Genomic DNA, 22904 nt, shown 5'->3' with positions numbered 1-22904 from the left:
TTCCCAGTTTTTCGTTTTTTCTTTGTGTTTTCTCTCAAAAGAGTGAAATTAAATGTTGCAAAAAGGAACTTGATTTTAATTTTTTTCTGCTAATGTAAAATGTTTTACTTTTATTGAAAAAGTGTAATTCATTTTCTCTCGCTCTGCCTCAAAATTTACATTGCGTTGATAGTTAACATTAAAAAAAAACTATGAGAAAATTGCAAATTATTTTTTATGCTTTTAAAGTCAGATTCATTTTTTCGTCTTCTTAACAGAAAAAAAGAAAAACTACTATGGAAGAATTTAATTCAACTTTGGCATGACTGCGGAACTATTAAATGGTTTTGCAGCAAAAATAATGACGAACGACTACTGCAGCAACAGCAAAAAATAAAGACAGGCTGAATTGGCCAAATGCCAAATGGAACAACAACAGAATCAATAAAAAAAATAAAGAAGAAAGACCACTGCATCGTAAAAAGAGAAAAGATTTCAGGAACAACAATAGAAAATGGACAAAAAAATTGCAAAAATGGCTACAGAAATAACAACAAAAACTTTTGCTAATGGAAAAACAAGAAAAAAAAACTTATTGCAAACAAAGAGAAAGAAACTTAGAATTCTCACAAAGTAGTCTGGAATGATATTGATATTTTTATTTACGTCCCATACGAAAACAAGAGTTTCGCCTCGTATTTTAGAAGGTATGAGAACCAATAGAACAGTGATAGTGTCGATTAGGTGGACTCTACAAAGTTCCGCTTATTGTTTCGAAAACTCGGGTCCACAGAACACAAAAACTTCGTGGATCACATTTTACTGTGAAAAACGTGTGACTCAACATTACAGCTAGAACTGTTCAGGCTAAAAGTTCCTTATTTCATAAAAGGTGAAACTGCTTGAATTTAACCAAGGAAGATGGCGAGGACTATTTAATGTTTTCCTCAATAGTCAACAAATATTTCGACGAATTTAAATTAGCCAAACTGAGTGCTAACGATTAGTATCGGCAAAAGATTAGGTAATTCAAAGTAGAGTTTTAACTAAATTAGAAAGTGAACCAAGATAGAATATGACTGCTAACAAGTGATTAGCGTTACAAAGGATTCAAAGGACAATGGAAATTCGGATATGTAAAAAATACATACGATGTCAAAATCCTACTAATCGAATAAAATAAAATAAACCTTTTCTCTTCCCTGCAACCTCTCTCCCACAGAAGAGACGTTGCGAGCCTGTCTTTGTTTTATCGTTATTTCCATGGTAGGTGCTCGTCTGAGCTCCATTCCTTCGCTCCCCCGCTCCAATTTTTCACGAGAAACACCTGTCTGGCTGAAACTACTGTCAATAATTTTCCCCACTCTTTATCTGTACCTAAATCCAAACGTAGATCCCATGAGCAAAGTTTCTTTCTTAGAACTGCACGCCAGTGGAACTCTCTGCCGCTTGCCTGTTTCCCACCTGACTACAACTTGGACGTCTTCAAGTCCAACATAAACAAACTCCTGGCAAACCGCTCCCTTAAGTAAGACACTCTATCTAACCACCCAATACTAATGATTACTCCAATACTATCTCATTGATTACTGTACACGCAATAACCCTTATCCCTGAGTGGCCTTCGGGCCTTGATATTGACAATTCACTATAAAATCAAAGTAAGACAACATCAAGTCTATGATGTCGAAGCGGAGTCATGCATGTGGGTAACGACAGCACGTACCACAGAAAAACTTGATTGATAGTGACGGAATTGGACATAAAAGTTTCCTTTGACAATTAAAAAGTGAATACAACACACTAAACAAAAAACATAATGAAAATATACGTAAATATTACTGGTGAAAATATTAAATAAAAAGCGGGAACTTTCACTTATATTCGGTACCAGACTTATCAATCATGAATTTGCATACAGATTTAATTTTGAAATAATTTCTTCTATCGGATAATGGGTCGCTTGTGATATGTGATCATTAATCTCATAAACTTTTCTCTTTGCCAATAATGATTCTATAGTAGGTTTGTGTTTTGCTGGAGGCTTGTAATTGCTGCCACATTTTGTTGTATAGAAAAGGGGATTGCCACTAAAACAGTTATATTACATAGTGAGGTGGGAGATATTATTCTTATAACGGCACCATATTATAAACGTATAAATGTTATGTATTGTTTAGTCAGAGGATATGATATCGACGTATAAACTGAGTCATGTTGTATCAGAGTTATCACACGGATATATATTACAGTTCATATTTACATTAAAATAAAGTATTATTTTTATAAGAAGAATAATATATGCTTCATACATTTCTTTCTTCAAGAGTTATTCCATCTTCACTGTTGAGCTTCGTGATGAAACATGAAATGACAAACACTATAACCAATTGAGACCTCTGTTCTTCTTTTTTGAAACCAGAGAACAACACCTTATATTTTTAGGATATACATTTATTTCAGTTGTCTCAAATGGTCTTCACAGAGTCACGTGCTTTTTCTTTACAGCCTCGCTTCCGGGCTTGAAGTACGTCCGTTCACTTCCGTGACCAAACTCCAACTCTTCAACTGACTAAACTTCCCTACCTCTTGACCTCAGTTCCATTACGAAAGGCACACGTATCTCGATGCGCAACCTTTCCGCGTATGCCTGCCCAAAGTTATTTTGTTTATTTAACCTAGCTAATTTATGTAAACATCCACAGCTAAAACCCATTGCTACACCTTATTCTATAAACAATAAATAACTCCCAATATAAACTATTTAAAGAATATCATTGAATAGATAGATAAATATATAGGTAGACTAATAAATCGATAATAACTAATTTAAAACAATGCTAGCAGTTCAGCCCGGCTTTCTCGGACCCTATGTACTGTTCATAACTTAAATAAGTTTTGCGCTCAAATTAAATGAAAATGTTTGACTCATGTCCAAGTAACCTACATCTAAAATTTGAAGTATTTAGACCCAGAACTGGTAGAGGAGTTTGGTAGTGTCTGCAACGGTCAACTCTGTAAACTTAGACCTCTTGCCAGCGAAATTTTAGTCTAAAAACTTATTAAAAAGCTTGCTTCAGGTGTGAGTACTTTTTATGTATAATTTCAAAGTTTAGACCCAAGATTTGTAGAATAGTTTGCTAGAGACCGCAAAATCTGTTGAACTTTGACCCTTTTTTATGACCCCTTAACATTTACTTTGGATGCAAATCAAATTATAAAGTTAGATCCATATCCAAGTAATCTATATCAAAAGTTTCAAGTGTTAAGTCCCAACATTAGCGGAGGAGTTTGGTAGAGTCCCCAAATGTCAAATCGTTTAACTTTAACCCCTTAACAGTAAAATTTCTGGCTAAAAATCGATTAAAAAGATTTTCCCAAATCTCAATACCCCTTCTGTCAAATTTCGAGCCTGTACACCGAAAATTGACAGAGTTATTTGGTAAGGAAGTGTACACAGACAGACAGACACACACACACACATACATTTTCACTTTTATAGATATACGAGCATTTCAGCTCGGCGTTGCCCGGGTGTTTGGAGGTGTACGCTGAGCAAAAAAAAAAAAACAAAACGGTCAATATTAACTTTTACCCCTATTATGACCCCTTAACATTTATTGTTTTGGGCTCAAATTGAGTTATTAAGTTAGACCCATGTCCAAGGAACCTATAGCTAAAATTTCAATTGTTTATACCCAAAATTGTCGGAGGAGTTTGATAGAGTTCTCAAAGGTCAAATCGTTGAACGTTGACCTCTTAACAGCCCAATTTCCGGCCGAAAACCGATCACATAGATGTTCACAAATTCAGTACTTTGTATATCAAACTTTGAGTGTGACTAAAAATTGAGAGAGTTATTGCGTAGGGAAATATACACAGACAGACAGACAGACAGACACACAGACACTTTTATAGATATACTAACATGAGCGCCCGGCGTTCCCCGGGTGTTTGGATGTGTATGTTGAGCAAAAAAAAAAGTGGTAGTAGGAAGGCAGGCTCGAACCCGTACCGCAAAGGAGGAAAAAACGGGTAAAACCTAACGTTTATGCTGCTACGACCACCACCAAACCGGAAGGGACATTTTTGTAAAATTAAGGCTAGACAATCTAAAGGAGAGGATAACTTTAACCCCCCCCCCTGTAGAAAAGTGCCTAGTTGAAGGGGAAGATATTAATGTTTTTAGCCAATTTTTCGATATTTGTCGTCTGAAAGATCGAACTTTAAAACGATACTGATATTGGTAAAATCCGTCGCCTATATTGAAAGCGTAAAGCAGACAACTAAAATTTTCAATCCAAACTGATGAAAAAGCTTGCTCTAACCCTGAATACCCTTTATGTAAAATTTCAAATATTTAGACCAGAAATTGTCTGAGTAATTTGGAAGAGACCGCAGAGGTCAATTTGTTTAACTTTGGCCCCTATTATGACCCCTTGAAATTCATTGTTTTGGGCTCAAATTAAGTTATTAAGTTAGATCCATGTCCAAGGAACTTATATCTAAAATTTCAAGTGCGTAGACCCCAAATTGTCGGAGGAGTTTGGTAGCGTTCTCGAAGGTAAAATCGTTGAACTTTGACTGCTTAATCGCCAAATTTCTGGCCACAAACCGATCACATCGATTTTCCCAAATCTTAGTAACCTGTATATCAAATTTCGAGTCTGTAAACTAAAAATTGACAGAGTTATTGCGGAGAGAAATGTACACAGACACACAGATACACAGATACACAGACACGTTCACTTTTATAGATATATAGAAGATACTAGCATTTCACCCCGGCGTTTTCCGGGTGTTTTGAGGTGTATGCTGAGCAACAAAAAAAAAACGGTAAAAATTTTTTTAATTTGACCCCTATTATGACCCCTTAACATTTATTCTTTTTGACTCAAATCAAGTTATTAAGTTAGATCCATGTCCAAATAACCTATATCTAAAATTTTAAGTGTTTTGACCACAAATTGTCGGAGGAGTTTGGTAGAGTTCTCAAAGGTCAAATCGTTGAACTTTGAATCCTTAACAGCCAAATTTCTGGCCGAAAACCGATCACATATATTTTCCCAAATTTCAGTACCCTGTATATCAAATTTTGAGTCTGTAGACTAAAAATTGACAGAGTTATTGCGTAGGGAAATGTACACAGACAGACAGGCACGTTCACTTTTGTAGATATATAGATAGATTATCTAACAATTTTCCTGGAATGTGTGTTCTTAAAAATTATTTTCTCATATTATATGCAACTCTTCTTCTTAATGAACTTTTCTAAGATGGTTTAAAATATTAGTCGTTGTATAAAGTGTTTTGTTGATTTGCCACGAGGCTATACATAAATTGAAGACGGATTCTTATTCTTATTCTGGGAATTGACGTCAAAATACTTCCATCAGAAACTGGTTGCCATAATGATTGATGGTTGTTGTCAATAATTAATTATTTTTACGTATCTAAATTACTAATTTATGATATCTAATTAGTAATTTATATCAATAAAATATACATTATCTAAACAATATATATGCCTATGTGTGTGTGTGTATGTGTGTGTTTCTGTTATATTGGCGCAATGATGTATTCCTGTGCAGCGAGTGTTGGGAACACATACCAGAAAGAACGCTTGGAAATAAGGCCGACACTAATTACTATAAATATGCAATTCTTAGAGCTACATACCGAGAAAATGCATCAATTAAAACTGATATAGTGATATAATGACAAGAAGAAACAAGAGGCAACCTTAGTAGAAGTTAGTGTCCCAAGTGGCGGTGGGATAAACAGAACTGAGAGGGAAAAGATAAAAAGAAATACTGAGGTCTCATTTACAGGGGAAAAAAATAGCAAGAATCTTTGGAAGATCTCTATCAGTCTTGTTAAAATGTTTTTGATTACTAATGAGGGTGTGACCCCAATGATTTCGACGATCTTACTTATAACTACGGTTAGGACAATCAACCAATCAGAAGCCTCCAACTTTATTATAAAAATATCGAATTTTACATTCAATTCAGATCGCTGTCATCCTCTGTCTTGAAACGATTGAATCGTGACCGCATTGATTATTCGCCGTCATCTTTGTTATTAAGAATTTATCAGCACTCGAGATCGTGACTGCATTGATTCTTCGCTGATTTGATTTACTACCGCCATCTTTGTTCAACATAATGTCTCAACACTCAACAATTCTAGTAATAGTCGGAGTAACATAATTCATGAAGAAGAATCCTAAAAACTATCTGGCAAATATATCCAGTAAACCAAGTGCAAAAATTATTTTAAAAAAAAATAATTGCATGTGAACGTATGGGTAGACTTTTAAAATGATCTCTCGGTTGAAATTTTTGGCATTCCTATCTCGTACAAAATGAATGATAAATTAAGTGATAAGAAAATTTAAAAATTATATTGCTCCGATAATTTTATTGAGATATACAAAGGCCTATAATATGATTTTAAAACGTTAATTTATTGAATACATTCTCTTCGTTATTTAATATTTTAAATTACAAAAGAAAAATGCGAGCATGAAAAGTAATATGGTTAAGCTTAAACATGGAAACGTAAATGACTAGTTGCTAAAACTGGAAAAGAAAAGGACAAGATATTCTGGTATAAAATATAATAAATTCATAACTTAAAATATTGCAGCATCAAGAATTGATTATATAATGTTAAAATGATTTTTTTTAAATTCTAAATTTTAAGTTATAATTTTTTTTATATTTTTAACTAGAATATCTTGTCCTTTCCTTTTCCATGTTTAAGCTTCACCATATTACTTTTATGCTCACATTTTTCTATTGTAATCCATGATTTTTCCAGGCTTTTTTTTTTTTACAAGGTGATCACCACTTATCAAGGCCCGGAAACCACTCAGGGATAAGGGTTATTGCATGTACAGTACGTTAGTGTGGGGGTTTAATAAAAATGTCTACTTATGGAGGCAGTTCATCAGGAATTTGTTTACGTTGGACTTGAAGACATCCAGGTTGTAGTCAGGTGGGAAACAAGCAGACGGAACAGAGTTACACAGGCGTGCAGTTCTAAGGAAGAGACTTTGTTCATGGAATCTAAGTTTTGATTTAGGCATATATAAAAAGTGGGGGAAATTTTCGACAGTGATTTAAGCTAGATTGGCGAGGGGGGACCAGAGATTAGAGTTCAGACGAGCTTCCAGTAAATTCAATTGTTCTTTGTTTAGTTTCAGTCTTATTTTATGCCCCCCTAAACATAACATACACATCAATGTATGGCACTCGTCTGCTTTCAATAAAATCTTCCCAATTATCCCCCTTTCGCTCTTTCATTCTCTCTCTTTCACCTATTACTTCTCTTTTTGCGGAAGCGGTTAATTGGTAGCAACAGTAGTCGCTGAGGTGACGTGGTTGCTATGGAAACCAGTCATCAAAAACGTCGCTCACCTCCTTACGAATTTTTACGATTTTGAACACCAGTACATTCATCATAACTTTTGTTTTACTAAACGAAAATTGGAATTTTTTCACAATATAGCTGAGAAGGTGATCTGTGAGCTGTAATAATTGTTTGAAATGTTGTCGAAAAATGAATTAGCAGTTTTAAATGACTAAATCTGCCACTTAACCATATATTCGAACACTAAATAATAACTGAATGATAACTTAAGTATTGGTCTATTTTTTTAATTGAGAAATCTAATATATAAATCACACTATGTCCGTGTGTCTGTCTCCGTTTTTCAAATTGTATCTCCTCCTAGACGGATGATCGTTGAACGGCGTACAATAGTTCAAAAGATTGCATTTTTGGTGCAGAATTTTATTAGGGGCATTTAATCGATAAACATAATTGCCAAGGGCTTAAAAAAAGGGTTCAAACTTGAAAGCAATAACACCTTGACGGGCGTAGCATAATGGAGCCATTGTGCGCATGCGTACATCGAGCAAAAGAGAAATATATGTATTAAGATATTTCACAATGGTATTGAAGCTGTTGTCACTTTGGTGCAACGGGTAGCGTGACCGATTACTGGCGTAAGTGTTGCAGTTTCGATCTCCATCAATTTTTTCCAATATTCTTGATTTTTAAATGTTATGTAATAAATACACAAGAATGTTTTTATTAAAAAAATACGGAAGAATTTTTTGATTTACGTAACGAAAATGTCATATTCAAAAATGATATATCAACTAATTTTTTACATTCCAAAAATCAGGTAAATAGATCAAGTAATGGCATTTGTATTGGATCTATTCCTATACTAATTAACTGATCATTAAGAATATTAATTATGTGTAAAAGTTTATATATTTCTGTCTTGGATTCACCCCTAAACTAAGTGACAGATAATTATGAATTTTAAATATGTTTATATGATTATATATTTGTATGTATTCAATCCACTCATAAACTAATTAACCGATCATTATGAATTTTAATTACGTGCATATGTTTATATCTTTTTATGTACTGGAATCACTCCTAAACTAATTAAGCGATCGTTATGAATGATTAATATACGTATATACGTATATATTTGTATGTATTGGATTCACTCTTATACTAATTAACTGATCATTATAAATTTAATGTATTATATATGTTTGTATATTTGTATAATCATATTCCAAAAATCACATACAATGATCAGTTTTTAATGTATTTACGTGTACAAGAAATTCTATCAAAGTAATAAGGTACTTGTATGGTATAGTACTCATGAAAAAAACAAAGAAAATCTTACCGGTGACATACATGGAAGTTATTAAAATCGAAAATCACGTTTAATATTCGAGTAGTATAACATACATAAGAGAAATAAGGTGCTTCTTCACTATAGCACCCAGATAACAAAATAAACAAATTCTTACCCCTGGCTTACAGAAAATGTAACAACAGAAAATTACATAAAAATATCGTATCCAGTTTTTTGATTTTCACATTAGAAAAAGGTACTTGCACAGTATCCTACCCGAGAAATAAGGTACTTGTACAGTATAGTACCCATATGAAAAACAAAGGAAATCTTACTCATCGCGTACATAAAAGTAATCCAAACCGAAAATTATGTAATATATTCGAGTAGTATGACATTTATATAAGAAATAAGGTGCTTCTTTAATATAGCACTCTAATATAAAAACAAACAAACGCTCACCTCAGACATACGGTAAAGTTCGCACAACAAAAAATTATGTAAAATCGACGAGTAGTTTCATCTATATATTAAAAATAAGGTACTTGTACATTATCCTTTCCAAGAAATAAGGTACTTGTGCAGTATAGTACCCGTATGAAAAAAAATCAAATCCTACATGTGAGGTGCATAAAAGTCATTAAAACCGAAAATCACATATATTCGAATAGCATGATTTTTAAATGAGAAATAAGGTGCTTCTTCACTATAGCACCCAGATTAAATACAAACAAATTCTTACTTTAGACGCACAGAAAATTTAGCACAACAGAAAATTACTTAAAAGAATTTTTAATTTAGAAAAAATGGTACTTCTACAGTATCCTACCCAGGAAATAAGTACCCATATGAAAAACAAAGAAATTCTTATTTGTGACGTACATAAGTTATCAAAATCGAAAATCATGTAATATATTCGAGTAGTATAACATTTATATAAAAATTCGGGTGCTTCTTTACCATAGCACTTTGATGTAAAACCAAACACACTCTTACAAGTGACATACCGAAGATTTAGCACAACATAAACTTATTTAAATAATTTTAAATATGTGTTGTACATAACCCGTCCTAGGTAAGGAAATTTTTTTTCCACAAACGTGCTGTGAATTTCCTGTCCAATGAAGGTACAATTATTCCATACATATGCTTTTTTTTGCATTTTCACCCCAAAAAAAGGCATATTGCCACTTTTATGTAAGGGGCTATTATCAGGGACATAAGCATCAGGGGTACTATGTAGGGAGTTGGGCAGCAAGATGTCGGTTAAAGTTACACTGGAACTTCTGCATGTCAGTACAGTTGGGGAAGCGGGGACCCGGAAGGGAATTCCAAAGTCTAGCGGTTCTGGGGAAGAAGCTACTGGAGCAGGAGGCTCTCTTACATCTAGGGATCTCTACTCTGAATGGGGTGGGATTTAGCTGCTTGTCGGGTTGGTCGGGGGTATTTACGTCGGGGGGTACAAGTGCTTGCAGTTCGTCAGAGCATTAACCGTTAAAGTACTTGCAGAACATGCAGAACGATGCAACATTTCTTCGATGGGACAGAGGTTGAAGCTTAGATGACAGTCCAGGACCTATCAGATTGGCGACTTCCTTTTGAACTTTGTCTAGGAGCGATAGGCTAGTGGCAGATGTGCCAGCCCAAATATGACATCAATACTCCATACATGGGTGAATGGTGGCCTTATAGATGTACAGGATACTTTCGGGCGTTAATAGTTTTCTAGCACGGTAGAAAAAACCTACCTTCTTCGCAGAGGTTCTGCCAATACTCTCAATGTTATTGTTCCAACTCATGTTTCCTGTGAACGTTAGGCCGAGGAGTTTAAAAGAAGTATTTTCAGATAATGAATCTTTGGCCATAGCTATTGGTGGTAAAGAAGGTTTCTTGTAATTATTGAAGGAAACACGTTAAGTCTTGGCAGCATTGAATGTGACCATCCATTTTTTTACCCCATTCTACTACAGATCGGACATCATCTTCTAGTGTTTCTGCCATTTAGTTGATATATGTTCATTTGTTTTCCTGTCGTGTCTGTTATAGAGTGTGGTGCCATCAGCATATATACCCATCTCAAGGACAATTTTATCAGGGAGGTCATTTATGAATATTAGGAATAACTGCGGTTCAAGGATAGACCCTTGAGGCACTCATTTATATCATATTGTTTAGATGTACGACCGTCGAGGACAACCTGGATTTTTCTCTTATCTAAGAAGAATTTAATTATGTATTCTTTCAGTGATACCGTATGATCTGATTTTCCTAAGCAGACCTTCATGCCATAACCTGTCAAAAGCCTTAGATATACCTAGAGCTACCGCTTTACCCTCCCCCGCTTTGTCCAGCGAATAGCATATACGCTCTGAGAATAACAGTTAGGATGTCAGCAGTGGAAGGGCTTGCCTAAATCCATATTGTTGGTCAGTCAGATGTTTAGCATCTGTAAGGTGATGGACTAGAGCTTGGTTAATTATAGTCTCAAATATTTTGGCGAAGAGTGGAAGGAGGCTAATGGGGCGATAATTTACTGGGTCAGTTCTTTCGCCAGAATTCTTGAAAACTGGTATTACAGAAGCAGTTTTCCAGCAGGCAGGAAAGCAAGATTCATTAAGACATTTGTTGTAAAGTTTGGAGAGAACTGGAGCTACTTCAGCGGAGCACTTTTTTAATAGCACAGCCGCGATGAGATCAGGTCCATATGTTTTTGAAGTGTCAAGATTTCTTATGATAGCATGCACCTGAGATGGGGTGATTCTCAGGTCGTCTAGAGTGGCGTCTGTTCGCAAAGGAAAGTCGGGGAGAGGGTGGTTAGCAGGGTCCAGGGTGGAGTTGGAGGCAAACCGGCTGGCAAGCATGTTAGCCTTTTCAGTTGCTGAGCAAACAACCTCATGATTGTTGGATAGTGGGGGAATTGTTGATTGCCCATTATTTACTACACTGTTGTAGATTTTCCAGAAGTCACGGGTTCCTAATTTCTGTGCTTCGATGCGTTTTTTGCTGGTTTCTCTAAATTCTCTCTTAGCTGTCGCTATTTCTTTCTTACAGTTATTTCTGGCTTCTATATACTTCTGTCTGTTTGAGCTGGACTTATGTCGGTTAAATCTGTGGTAGGCGTGCTGCCTTTGCGCTATGACAGCTGCACAAGTAGAAGTAAACCATTGGGAAGAGTGGGGCTTGCTATAAAATTTGCGCGTGGAAATATGGGTTTCGATTGCCATTTTGAACCATTCAGTGGTTTCATTTTCGCAATGTTCAGCAGGAAGTGAAAAGATATTTTTCCATGGGGTGTTCCTGATGAGGTCCCTGGTGGCTTCCCAGTCTTTTTATAATATCTCGTTGTTTTGAGCAATGGCTCTTCAGTTTTGGCTCTAGAGTTTAGGGCGATTTCAACCATCACGGCTGCATGATCGGCGTTCCCAAGTGGGATGTGGGCTTTCGTTACACATTCATCGGGAAATATGCTGTGTAATACCCGTCCTAGAGTAGTTACAATATTCTTTTGCTCAAGATGGCAAATGATACATGAACATAAAAACTTCTCTTATTCTAAGAATTACAGGTATGTCCAAACATTTTCTCATTGTCTTATATGGTCCCGACCAACGCCGGGTAGCCTTGCTAGTCTTATACATTGAAACACACCCAGGCGCACACATATTTTTTAATGAAATCCTTCCACACAAGGCATTAAGCCACTTTATGTAAGAAGCGAGAAAATATTACTTTCAGGTCAAAAACTTCCTAAAGATAATTGGTAGACAGAATAGATTGTGGTCCAGAAAACAGCAAATCCTCCCTCTATGTCAGAAATATCTCTAATGGAATATGAGGACGAAAGAATTTGTTAAGAAAAGTAAGAATTACGAGGCTGTCGAAAATAAACGAAAGCTCAACTTTCTACTCTATTTTTATTAAATTATCGAGGTTAATCTACGTTACATTGTTTAGGAAACGATTGTTTCAGAAGTTTTGAGATTAATATTGACAATTCGTATTATTGCGATTATTCGGACTACTGTTCTCATCTTGAGTGTAATTTGCACTACATTTCGACTGATGCAACCATCGGTCATCTTTAAATTATGTCATAGCACATAACTTTTACCATTATAGCACGCAGTCAAGGCTGTTGCTGCAGCTGCTGCTGCTGCTGCTGTTTCCTTACGTCATCTTACACACGCATATGTTTGCACACATATCAATGCACGTACGTGTCCATATCAATTAGCAGTTTAGATTACATGGTTTTCTTAATAGAAATATCTAATGTCTTACCGCAAGTTTAACATTTAGCGTGAATTCCGTATAGATTCCAGAATTTGACCTAAAGATTCCTGATTCAGACAAGATGCACGTAAATAATTTGGGAATTATAACGGCCGAAACGTTGTAGGTATTACGAGTAAAATGAGAATAGTAGCCAGAAAATACAAAACAAAAACGTTTTCACCCTCTTTCTCACATAATGGACGTTACGAGTCTACTTCTGATCTATCGTGATTTTTATAGCAAGTGCTCAACTGAGCTTTAATATATTTCCCTCTCTACAAAACATTTACAACAAGCACTCATCTAGTAGCAATCACTGTCATCAATTTCGCCTTCTCTCTATCTATGCCTAAACTAAACGTAAATTTCATGAACAAAGTTTCTTCCCTAGAAATATGAATGTAGATATACAAAGGCGTTCGACTCAGTATGGTGTATTGCAGTCTTTCAGTTCGAAATCATTTGAAACACGCTTGTCATAAATGGCAAACTTATTTGAATACTTTGTTAGAATTCAATTTATTAACAACCACAGAGTGTCCATATGTGTGTGTCTCAATTCCAGCGACGACACTCGGCGTCTATCTTATGAAATAGTCAGGTGTTCCATTTCCAAATTAAATACCTCTTCCAAAATGGCTGCCCTTACTATTAATTAAAAAATCGCACAAATTGGAATTTAAACAAATAATGGAACAAGCATAATGAAGTATTGTTTTACTTTTTGTCAGATCTAACAAAACATATTGCCAATTGGACTAAGTCACTACTATTTAGGAGCATACCTACAGGGGATTATGGGGATTTTAGCAGTGAGATATCTGTTTCCATACATTAAAATATCTACGGATAAGTACAGTCGGGGAAGCAGAAAACAGAAAAGAAATTCCAAAGTTTACAAAGTTCGAAAGAAATAAATATTGGTTGTCTGGTGTCTAAGGACCTCAGCAGTTTAGAGGTGGGATTTTGTTGTTTGTCGGATTGTCATGGGGCCAGCAGATCTACGAGTGCATCAAGCATAAAAATATTTATAAAACAGACACAGGGATGTGACATTACGGGGATGGAACACAGGATGGAACTTGGTCGATAGTGCGGGATCTATTAGATCCTGTCTTAGAGTGAGAGACTAGCAGTAGAGGCTGCAGTGCATATGTGGCAACAATACTCCATGCATGGGCGAATTGTGGTTTTGTAAAGATAAAAGATACTCTTTGATGTGAGTAATTTTCTAGGACGATAGATGGAGTCCACTTTTTTGGCAGCAGTCTTGGCAATATCCTCAATGTGTTAATTACAATCTATGTTGCCTGTATTATTATTCATCGCATTTTGAGTGGGATTTTCACAACGTTTCGGTCGATGTAACCTCCGACCTTCTTCAGGTGTATCTTTCTGTCGACGGGGGTAGCGTGCTCTTGCTCCGTCAGCCATGACTGGTCCTAAGTAATTCAGTCGCCCACACTGAAGATTGAACCTTCAACCTTCAGGAGAATATAACTTTTACAATTGATTTTCCCAGTACTCTAACCACTGCGCTACGGGTCCTTGCGGACAATTCTAGTGCGAATTTTAGTAGCCGTAAATCGTTTAAACATTTGAGAATTACCAAGGACCTCTATCCAGTCATGGCCGAGGAACAAGAGTACACTACCCCCGTGACGTAAATAAAGGGTTCCGCTCGAAATTCCGTCCAAATTCCCGAGTTCAACAAAATACACCTGAAGAAGGTTGGAGGTTATATCGACCAGGACGTTGTGAAAATCCCACTCAAGATGAGAACAGTAGTCCGATGAATAATAATACAAATAACCAATCCTCATCTGAAAAATTCAGAAACGTCAAATTTACCTGTGAATGTTATGCTGAGAAGTTTGAAGGATGGGCTCTCGGTTAAGATGTTATTAACTATTGCAACCGTTGTTAGAATTATATTTATTAACAACAATTTCAAGTTGAATCAGCCATTTCAGTGACAAAATGCCCATATGTGTGCCTGTCTCAATTCAAGCGATGACACTCGGCGTCTATCTTATGATATAACCAGCTGCTCCATTTCCAAATCAAATATAACTTCTAAAATTTGCTGCTCGTGCTTTTCATTAAAAATGATAATCACACAAAATGGAATCGAAAAAATATAATTAAACAAATTAAGTACAAGAAAATGAAATAAACATACTTTTAAATATAACAAATTAGAAATAGGATTTTAAAATTATATTTGTCTCTCTTAAGCACTATCATTTTGGTTGAATGTCAAATTGTCATCAGTAATCATGAAAATCAGATTAGATATTTTAATTGAATGTTTAAAGAAACAAATAAGGCATGCTTTAGAATTCGTCCCATTTAATATTTACCAATTGTGCACATATGCTAATTAATAGCATTTGGGAAAATCTTTTTAATTAGTTTTCGGACAGAAATTTGCCTGTCAAGGGGTCAAAGTTCAACGATTTTACCTTTGACAACTCTATAAAACTCCTCCGCCGATTTTTGGTCTAAACACTTGAAATTTTAGATGTAGGTTACTTGGACAAGGATCAAACTTTTTAATTTGATTTGAAACCAAAAAGATAAATTTTAAGGGGTCAAATTGGGGTCAAATTTAAAAAACAGTTTACCTCTGCGGTCTCTACCAAATTACCCAGCCAATTTTTGGTCTAAACATTTTAAATTTTAAATAAAGTGTATTCCGACATAGGTCAAGATTTATAATCGGTTTTTGACCTTTGCGATCTCTTAGCAAAGAATTCAGCCAATTTTGGGACTAAACATTTTAAAATTTTATATAATGTGTACTGCAGCAAGCTTTTTAATCGGTTTGGGGCGAAAATTTGGTTGCCAAGAAGTCAAAGTTGGAAGAGTTGACCTTTGCAGGCTCTACCAAACTCCCCCGCCAGTTTGGGTTTAAACACTTGAAATTTAAGATGTAAGTTATCTTGACATGAGTTAATTTTTTTAATATATATATACATATGCACAGAAAATTATGGACAGTACATAGGGCCCGAGCAAAGCCGAATTGACCTGCTAGTATGTACATACAAGTGAAATTGTCTGTGTGTGTCTATGTGTGTACATTTCCCTGTCAAACTACTCTGTCAATTTTCAGTCAACAGACGCGAGATTTGACATAAGGAGTATTGAGATTTAGGAAAATCTTTTTAATTGGTTTTCGGCCAGAAATTTGGCTGTCAAGAGGTCAAAGTTTAACGATTTGAAACTCTACCAAACTCCCCGACAATTTTTCAGTCTAAAGACTAAATTTAAGATGTAGGTTACTTGGACATGGATCAAACATTTTAATTTGATCTCAGCCAAAAACAATAAATGTTAAGGGGTCAAAAATAGGGGTCAAAGTTTTAAAAACTTGACCTCTGCAGTCGCTACCAAATTACTCAGCCAATTTTTCGTCTTATCATTTGAAACTTTACGTAAAGTGAATTCAGACTGCTTTTTAATGAGATTTTAACCGAAAATGTGGCCGCCAAGAAGTCAAAGGTGAAAAGGTTTGACCTTTGCAATCTCTAGCAAACTATTGAGTCAATTTTTGGGTCTAAACATTTGAAATTTTACATAAAGGGTATTCAGACATGCAACAAGCTTTTTAATAAGTTTTGGGGAGAAGATTTCGCTGTTAAACGGTAAAAGTTGAAAGAGTTGTACTTTGCAGATTCTATCAAACTCCTCCGCCAATTTTTGGTCTAAACACTGGAAATTTTAGATGGAGGTTACCTGGACATGAGTCAAAATTTTTAATATTTATACATATACACATGAAGTAAGTTATGAACATTACATAGGGCCGAGCAAAGCCGAGTTTAACTGCTAGTATATATTTTTGAACGGCTAGTATATATATATACACACATATATATATATACATATATATAATCGTTGATTTTTATTTACGATAAATTGCTATAAACAAAAAACAACGAATATATATTTATATATATAAATATGCATATATATATTTTACATATATATACATACATACATATATATATATATATCTATAATATAAAGCTGAACGTCTGTGTGTGTGTGTGTGTGTGAGGTCACGAATAGGCTCCTATATGGTTGACTATTATAGAAAACTGATCACATATAATGATAGAAGATGTATCAAGGATCAGGAATAGGTATGTTTGATCTGGCAGAACGGTGGTTCATAAAAATTGTAGGGTCTGCGTTCGTGCCTGGTCCCCAAAGTATGGAAATAAAAAACGAAAAAAAAAACGCTTACTAGGGTTTTTGATATAAATGTACATAAGAATACATTGATTGTGGGATCTGCGTTTGGGCCAGGCTTTCATAGAATGGAAATAGGCACAAACTTTAATAAAGACTTTTCATATCTATCTGCGTAAGTATACTTTAATAATTATGTTTCAGTTTGAAGAAATATGGCATAATAAAATTATGGGGTATTCGTTCGCGCCTGGCCTCAATAGAATGGAAATATGTCACAAAGTTTAATAAGATTTTTTAATATAGATCCACAGAATATTGTGATAAGTGTTTCAGTGTGAACAGGTATGGTATAATAAATTATGGGATTTATCTATTTTATTTTTACTTTCACCATATTTTGTTTTGGTTTTGATACCCCCAAATTCGAATCTATCTCTTTACAACCCTTCCTTTTCATAACCTATGATACTTTCATAAATCAGGGTCCATTTTCTGTAGGCTGTTTTAAAACCCAGTCAACGACGGGTACTTTTGCTAGTATATATATATATAGTAAGTTATAAAATGTATTAAACTACACTGAATATTCTGCGTTTCATCCACTCTAGGATTCTTCAGGCTTATGCGCGAATTCTGTGGCTGTTTGTCGTTTTTATATGCGCATCTTCTATTAAGATTTTAGTTAGCCAATCAGCTTTCTAGTATCCACCGCGCCCTTCCTATCAGCCAATAAGCATGCATTTATCGGACAAAGGCCTATTTGACCTCTGTTCGTCCGTTTTATATGCATTTATACATTTCATATTTATTCATACATTTCATATTTTTTCATGTATTTTCTGTTGTAATATGTTATATATATATATGTAACAAAATTTCATGTAGATACGGCGAAATACTTATCCGTGGATAACTATTACACATACTAGTTATCAAAGTAAATAAATAAAAAACAACGGATATATATATATATATATATATATATATATATATATATATATATATCCGTTGTTTTTTATTTATTTACTTTGATAACTAGTATGTGTAATAGTTATCCATATATTACACATACTAGTTATCAAAGTAAATAAATAAAAAACAACGGATATATATATATATATATATATATATATATATATATATATATATATATATATATATATATATATCCGTTGTTTTTTATTTATTTACTTTGATAACTAGTATGTGTAATAGTTATCCACGGATAAGTATTTCGCCGTATCTACATGAAATTTTGTTACATATATGGTAGTACTAGAAAATATGTATATATATATGTGTGTGTATGTGTGTGTGTGTGTGTGTGTGTGTATGTCTGTATATTTATAGTTAGTTTATATCATTTGTTTTATATATTGTATATAAACTGTTTGATATTTTTTTACACATTTTTCGTGCATTTTATACTTATTTATGCAGTATACACTTCAGCTTTATCTACACATCTTAAATTTTATTTTGCATTTGTTTAGTATTTTTACTTTCGTCTATATATTTTCAAATCTTTATAAATTGTATATATATTCAAATGTTCAATATTTAAAAAATATATTTTGTATTTATTGATGCATTTGATATTTCTATATAAATTATCTCGAAAATTTCGCAAGAACAATTTCCTCATGCATTGTTGAATTTGTTCGTACATTTTATATTTTTGCATACATTTTAGATATATTCACACATTTTATTTTTGTTCTTATATTTTATATTGATTATACGTTTGTTATTTTTTCCTACTTGCTTTGTTCGTCCGTTTTATATGCATTTATACATTTCATATTTATTCATACATTTGATATTTTTTCATGTATTTTCTGTTGTAATATGTTTTATATTGTTTTATACATTTTATATTTGTTTATACATTTCACCTTTGTTGTTACACTTTAATTCGTTAATAGTTTACATGCGTTTAGATGCTTCCTATTTTTCGTATATTCTACATTTTATACATTTAATATTTATTTACACATTTTTTTGAGTTGTAAAAACATTTTACATTAGTCCGTGTATTTTTTAATTGTTAACTGCTCGTACATTTCATAGTTGCGCGAATATTTTATATCTGTTCATGCATTATATATTCTAAATTTTGTAAAAATTTCTAAAAAAAAAACGATTTCTGCAAACTCGGATGATTGGCCAATGTAAATTGGAAATTAATCTAGTCTTACATCCAATAATAATTTATGTTTGCAAAGAATTATTTCAACTTTGGTTCCGGCGGAAAATAAGGAAAATCGAAATTCCCATACGTTTCCCTGTTGATTTGTGTTTCGGAAACCTTAAAATTAATTACATTTTCTTGGAGAAGATTTCAAATTAAATCAAGCGTTCCAAGATGAAAATGCTTGGAAGATTATTTCAATTTGGTTGTCTTTTTATATAAAATTTAATTTTCTTCTTATCGGAAAAGACACACAGCGGTCTAAAATATCATTAGACATTCTTAACAAGATCCTCGATGTAAGGAAAATAAAATATGCAAGTTTCGATTTTCGATTTTATTAAAATATGGTGAATAGTAATTAAAACTAAATATATTTATGTTTACATGTGTGTGTATATATATATGTGTGTGTATATGTATATATAAACATATATATACGTGTGTATATGTGTGTATATTCTTGTATATATATATATATATATGTGTGTGTGTGTATGTGTGTGCACACGTATATATGTATGTGTATATGTTGTGCGTATGTATGTATATGGATGTACATCTTGGTATGAATTTATCTGCATTAGTCTATTAATGTTCCATTCTCCATCATAGAGACAATTCTCTTTTTCTTTTTCTTCTCTCTCTCTCTCTCTCTCTCTCTCTCTATTACTTTTATCTCCCTGTCCCTACCTAACTTCAACCTTCTAGTGGCACGCGACTCATAATGTCAATGAACACATTTGCAAACTTCTTTTCCTGGCACATGAAAATCAGTTTATAAACAGAAACCGCCATACACACCCTCCTATATAATCCACAGTTCCAGTAAATTATGACCTACTTTAATAATTTCATATTTATAGCCAGCTGTTAAACTATTTTTTAATAATATTTCAAAAGGTTGAAATGACAAGCAACATCGTAGAATGTAGAACTGGATAAAAAAAAAAAAAGAATTTAAAAAATCGAGGCACAGCCAATAGATTGCGCCGTGACCCATATGGTTAGGTCGTCAGTATTGCACACTTCATGAGTGCGACAACCTGGGTCCGCACCTATGTCGGAGCACGTCACTGATGAGATGCAGTATAGCGAAACCCACTTTGGGTCTGGCGTTGTCCGTTGTCGATGCAATTGCTCGATTCTATCTAATTCTGGGTTCTAGCTTTATCGTGAAAGGTGTGTGTGAACGGATATTTATATATCTATTTATATTCTCCTCTTAATGTCTAATATATATATATATATATATATGCATATATATATATATATATATATATATATGACAATGCATTTGCAAACACCTTTTATTCATCCGGGAGCAATAAAAATAGGAGGCATTACTTTTGAAACCCCTTTCCTATATATATATATATATATATATATATATATATATATATATACGAGCAAACAGTTAATAAAACATGTTAAAAACACTTTGAAATGAGTTAAAAACATATTTAATCTGAAAAGGAAACACTAGATAAATGGATAGTCCTTAATCCGCGGAGTTTCGAAAAAATACTTTCCTTCTCATCAGAGGGTAGGAATTAGCAAAATGCGGGACCGCATTTTGCATGCAAAAGTATTTGATGAAACAACAAGTAAGTGAAAACAAAAAAAAGTGAAGCAGAGGGAATATGGTGAAGAAAAAGGTGATTACACATGGATGGATAGTCTGGTGAAAGATAAATAATCCAGTTACGGTAAAATCCAAATGTATAACTTCAAAAAAGTTAAAAGAATTTCCATTTGCACAAGTAAAATCCAAGGAAATCCTGTAATTGGAAGCAGATGGTCCATAATAATCCAAAGGCAGAAAGCCATGGAATAATTCACAAAAATGTGTGTACAAGGAAAAAAGGAAAAGATTCCAAAAATATTAATAAAAGAAAAATAAGATATGCTTTTTACTCTACTTCCGAGACATAAATATAAATAAGAAAGATCAGGGAAGAAAAAGAGGAGAGAGAAAAAAAGGAGAGAGAAAAAAAATGATGATAGAGTTAAATATAAAATATAAAATAAAGGGAAACAAATGTCAAAATGACCCAGACAGGAAATGTTAAAGGCGGGAAAAAAATATATAGGGCAAAATAATATAGATCAACTGAAATGTACATGTCATCACTTAAAAAAATGTCAGCAAGAGTTGTTAGAAGACACTAAATGGAAAATAAATAAATAAATTAATAAATAAATAGAAAATAAATAATAAATAAAGATTAAATAAATAAAAAATAAAATATAAAATAAAAAAATAAATAATTAAATAAAATAAAAATTATGTAAGGGGAGAGAATGGCCGGTATCTGCAAATTCAGGAACAAGCAAGAAAAAAGTAAGTAAATGCATATAGTAAAATATAAGTAAATATGCATACAAGAAAGTGTGGGTAGATTGATATATTAGATGGATAGGAAAGTTTAAAGAATAAAGCAGAAAATGCAGATAAATAACCGGCCATGCAAAGAAGAGATAAAGAATTAAAATAATAGATTATTAAATTATAAAGTATTAAGAAGTATATAGAAAAACGATAAAGTTAAAGAAAAACTTTTTTATATCAATATAAAGGGTAAAAGTAATAACTATGTAATTTCAAAATTACCATAATTAAATTTGGACTTATGTTTACAGAAAGAGATCAGTTCATTTTTAGAATTTATTATATTGTTACTTTGAGGGGAAGTAATTATAGTTATAGCTTTGATGTGCAGGGGCAACATGACTTAGAGCCTGGAGTATAAGACTTAACTTTTTTATGATAGTCCATTTGATTGAGAAGGGGGTATTGTTAGAGTTAAGTTTTTTAATTAAAGTGGTTAGAGAAGTTTCTTGGTTATTATTAGAATTATGGTTGTTAAAAGAAGAAATGTGGCTTGATAATCTTTTCTTAATTAATGTTGAAGTAGTGCCGATATATGTATGTATTATATTAAAAGCTCGAGGTCTGGTATTAATATTAATTTGCTGATTTGTATTAGTTAAATAGTTTGAATTTTGTTCATAGTGTTCAACAAATGGTGGGACAATGTCTGTATGAGGACTATTTTGGAGGGGATAATGACTGTTGTTAGTGTTAGGGTGGCTGTTAGGAGAATATTATTATTCTCATTAATATTAGTATTATTATTATCATTATTACTAGTTGTATGATTTTAGATGGAGGGGCTGCTCGAGTGGTGTATTGGATTAATAACTATATTAGATGGAGTATGGGAAGAAGAATAACTTATTAGTGTCTGTTATGCGAGGATTGCGTGGGAGCTCAGTAATAGTGCAAGAATATATAACATCTTTATGGATGCAATCATTATTGAATGGGCAAAGATATTTGTTATTACAATTACAGTTAGTTTTGAGTTTAATTGGGAAAGGGATTTTTCGGGCTGATTTAATTTAATTTTTTTATTTATATATATATATATATATATATATATATATATATATATATATTTGTGTGTGTTGTTTTTATTTATTAAATATTGAGTAACACCCGTCATCAGCATGGTTACACTTTCTGGCAAAGGATCGAACTGACAACTACCCAATCAGCAATGTATCTACGCTGAT

This window comes from Euprymna scolopes, chromosome 33 (genome assembly GCF_053919585.1).
Source record: "Euprymna scolopes isolate OS-2025 chromosome 33, ASM5391958v1, whole genome shotgun sequence".
Taxonomy (NCBI): Eukaryota; Metazoa; Mollusca; class Cephalopoda; order Sepiida; family Sepiolidae; genus Euprymna; species Euprymna scolopes.
This window is presented reverse-complemented; position numbering follows the sequence as displayed.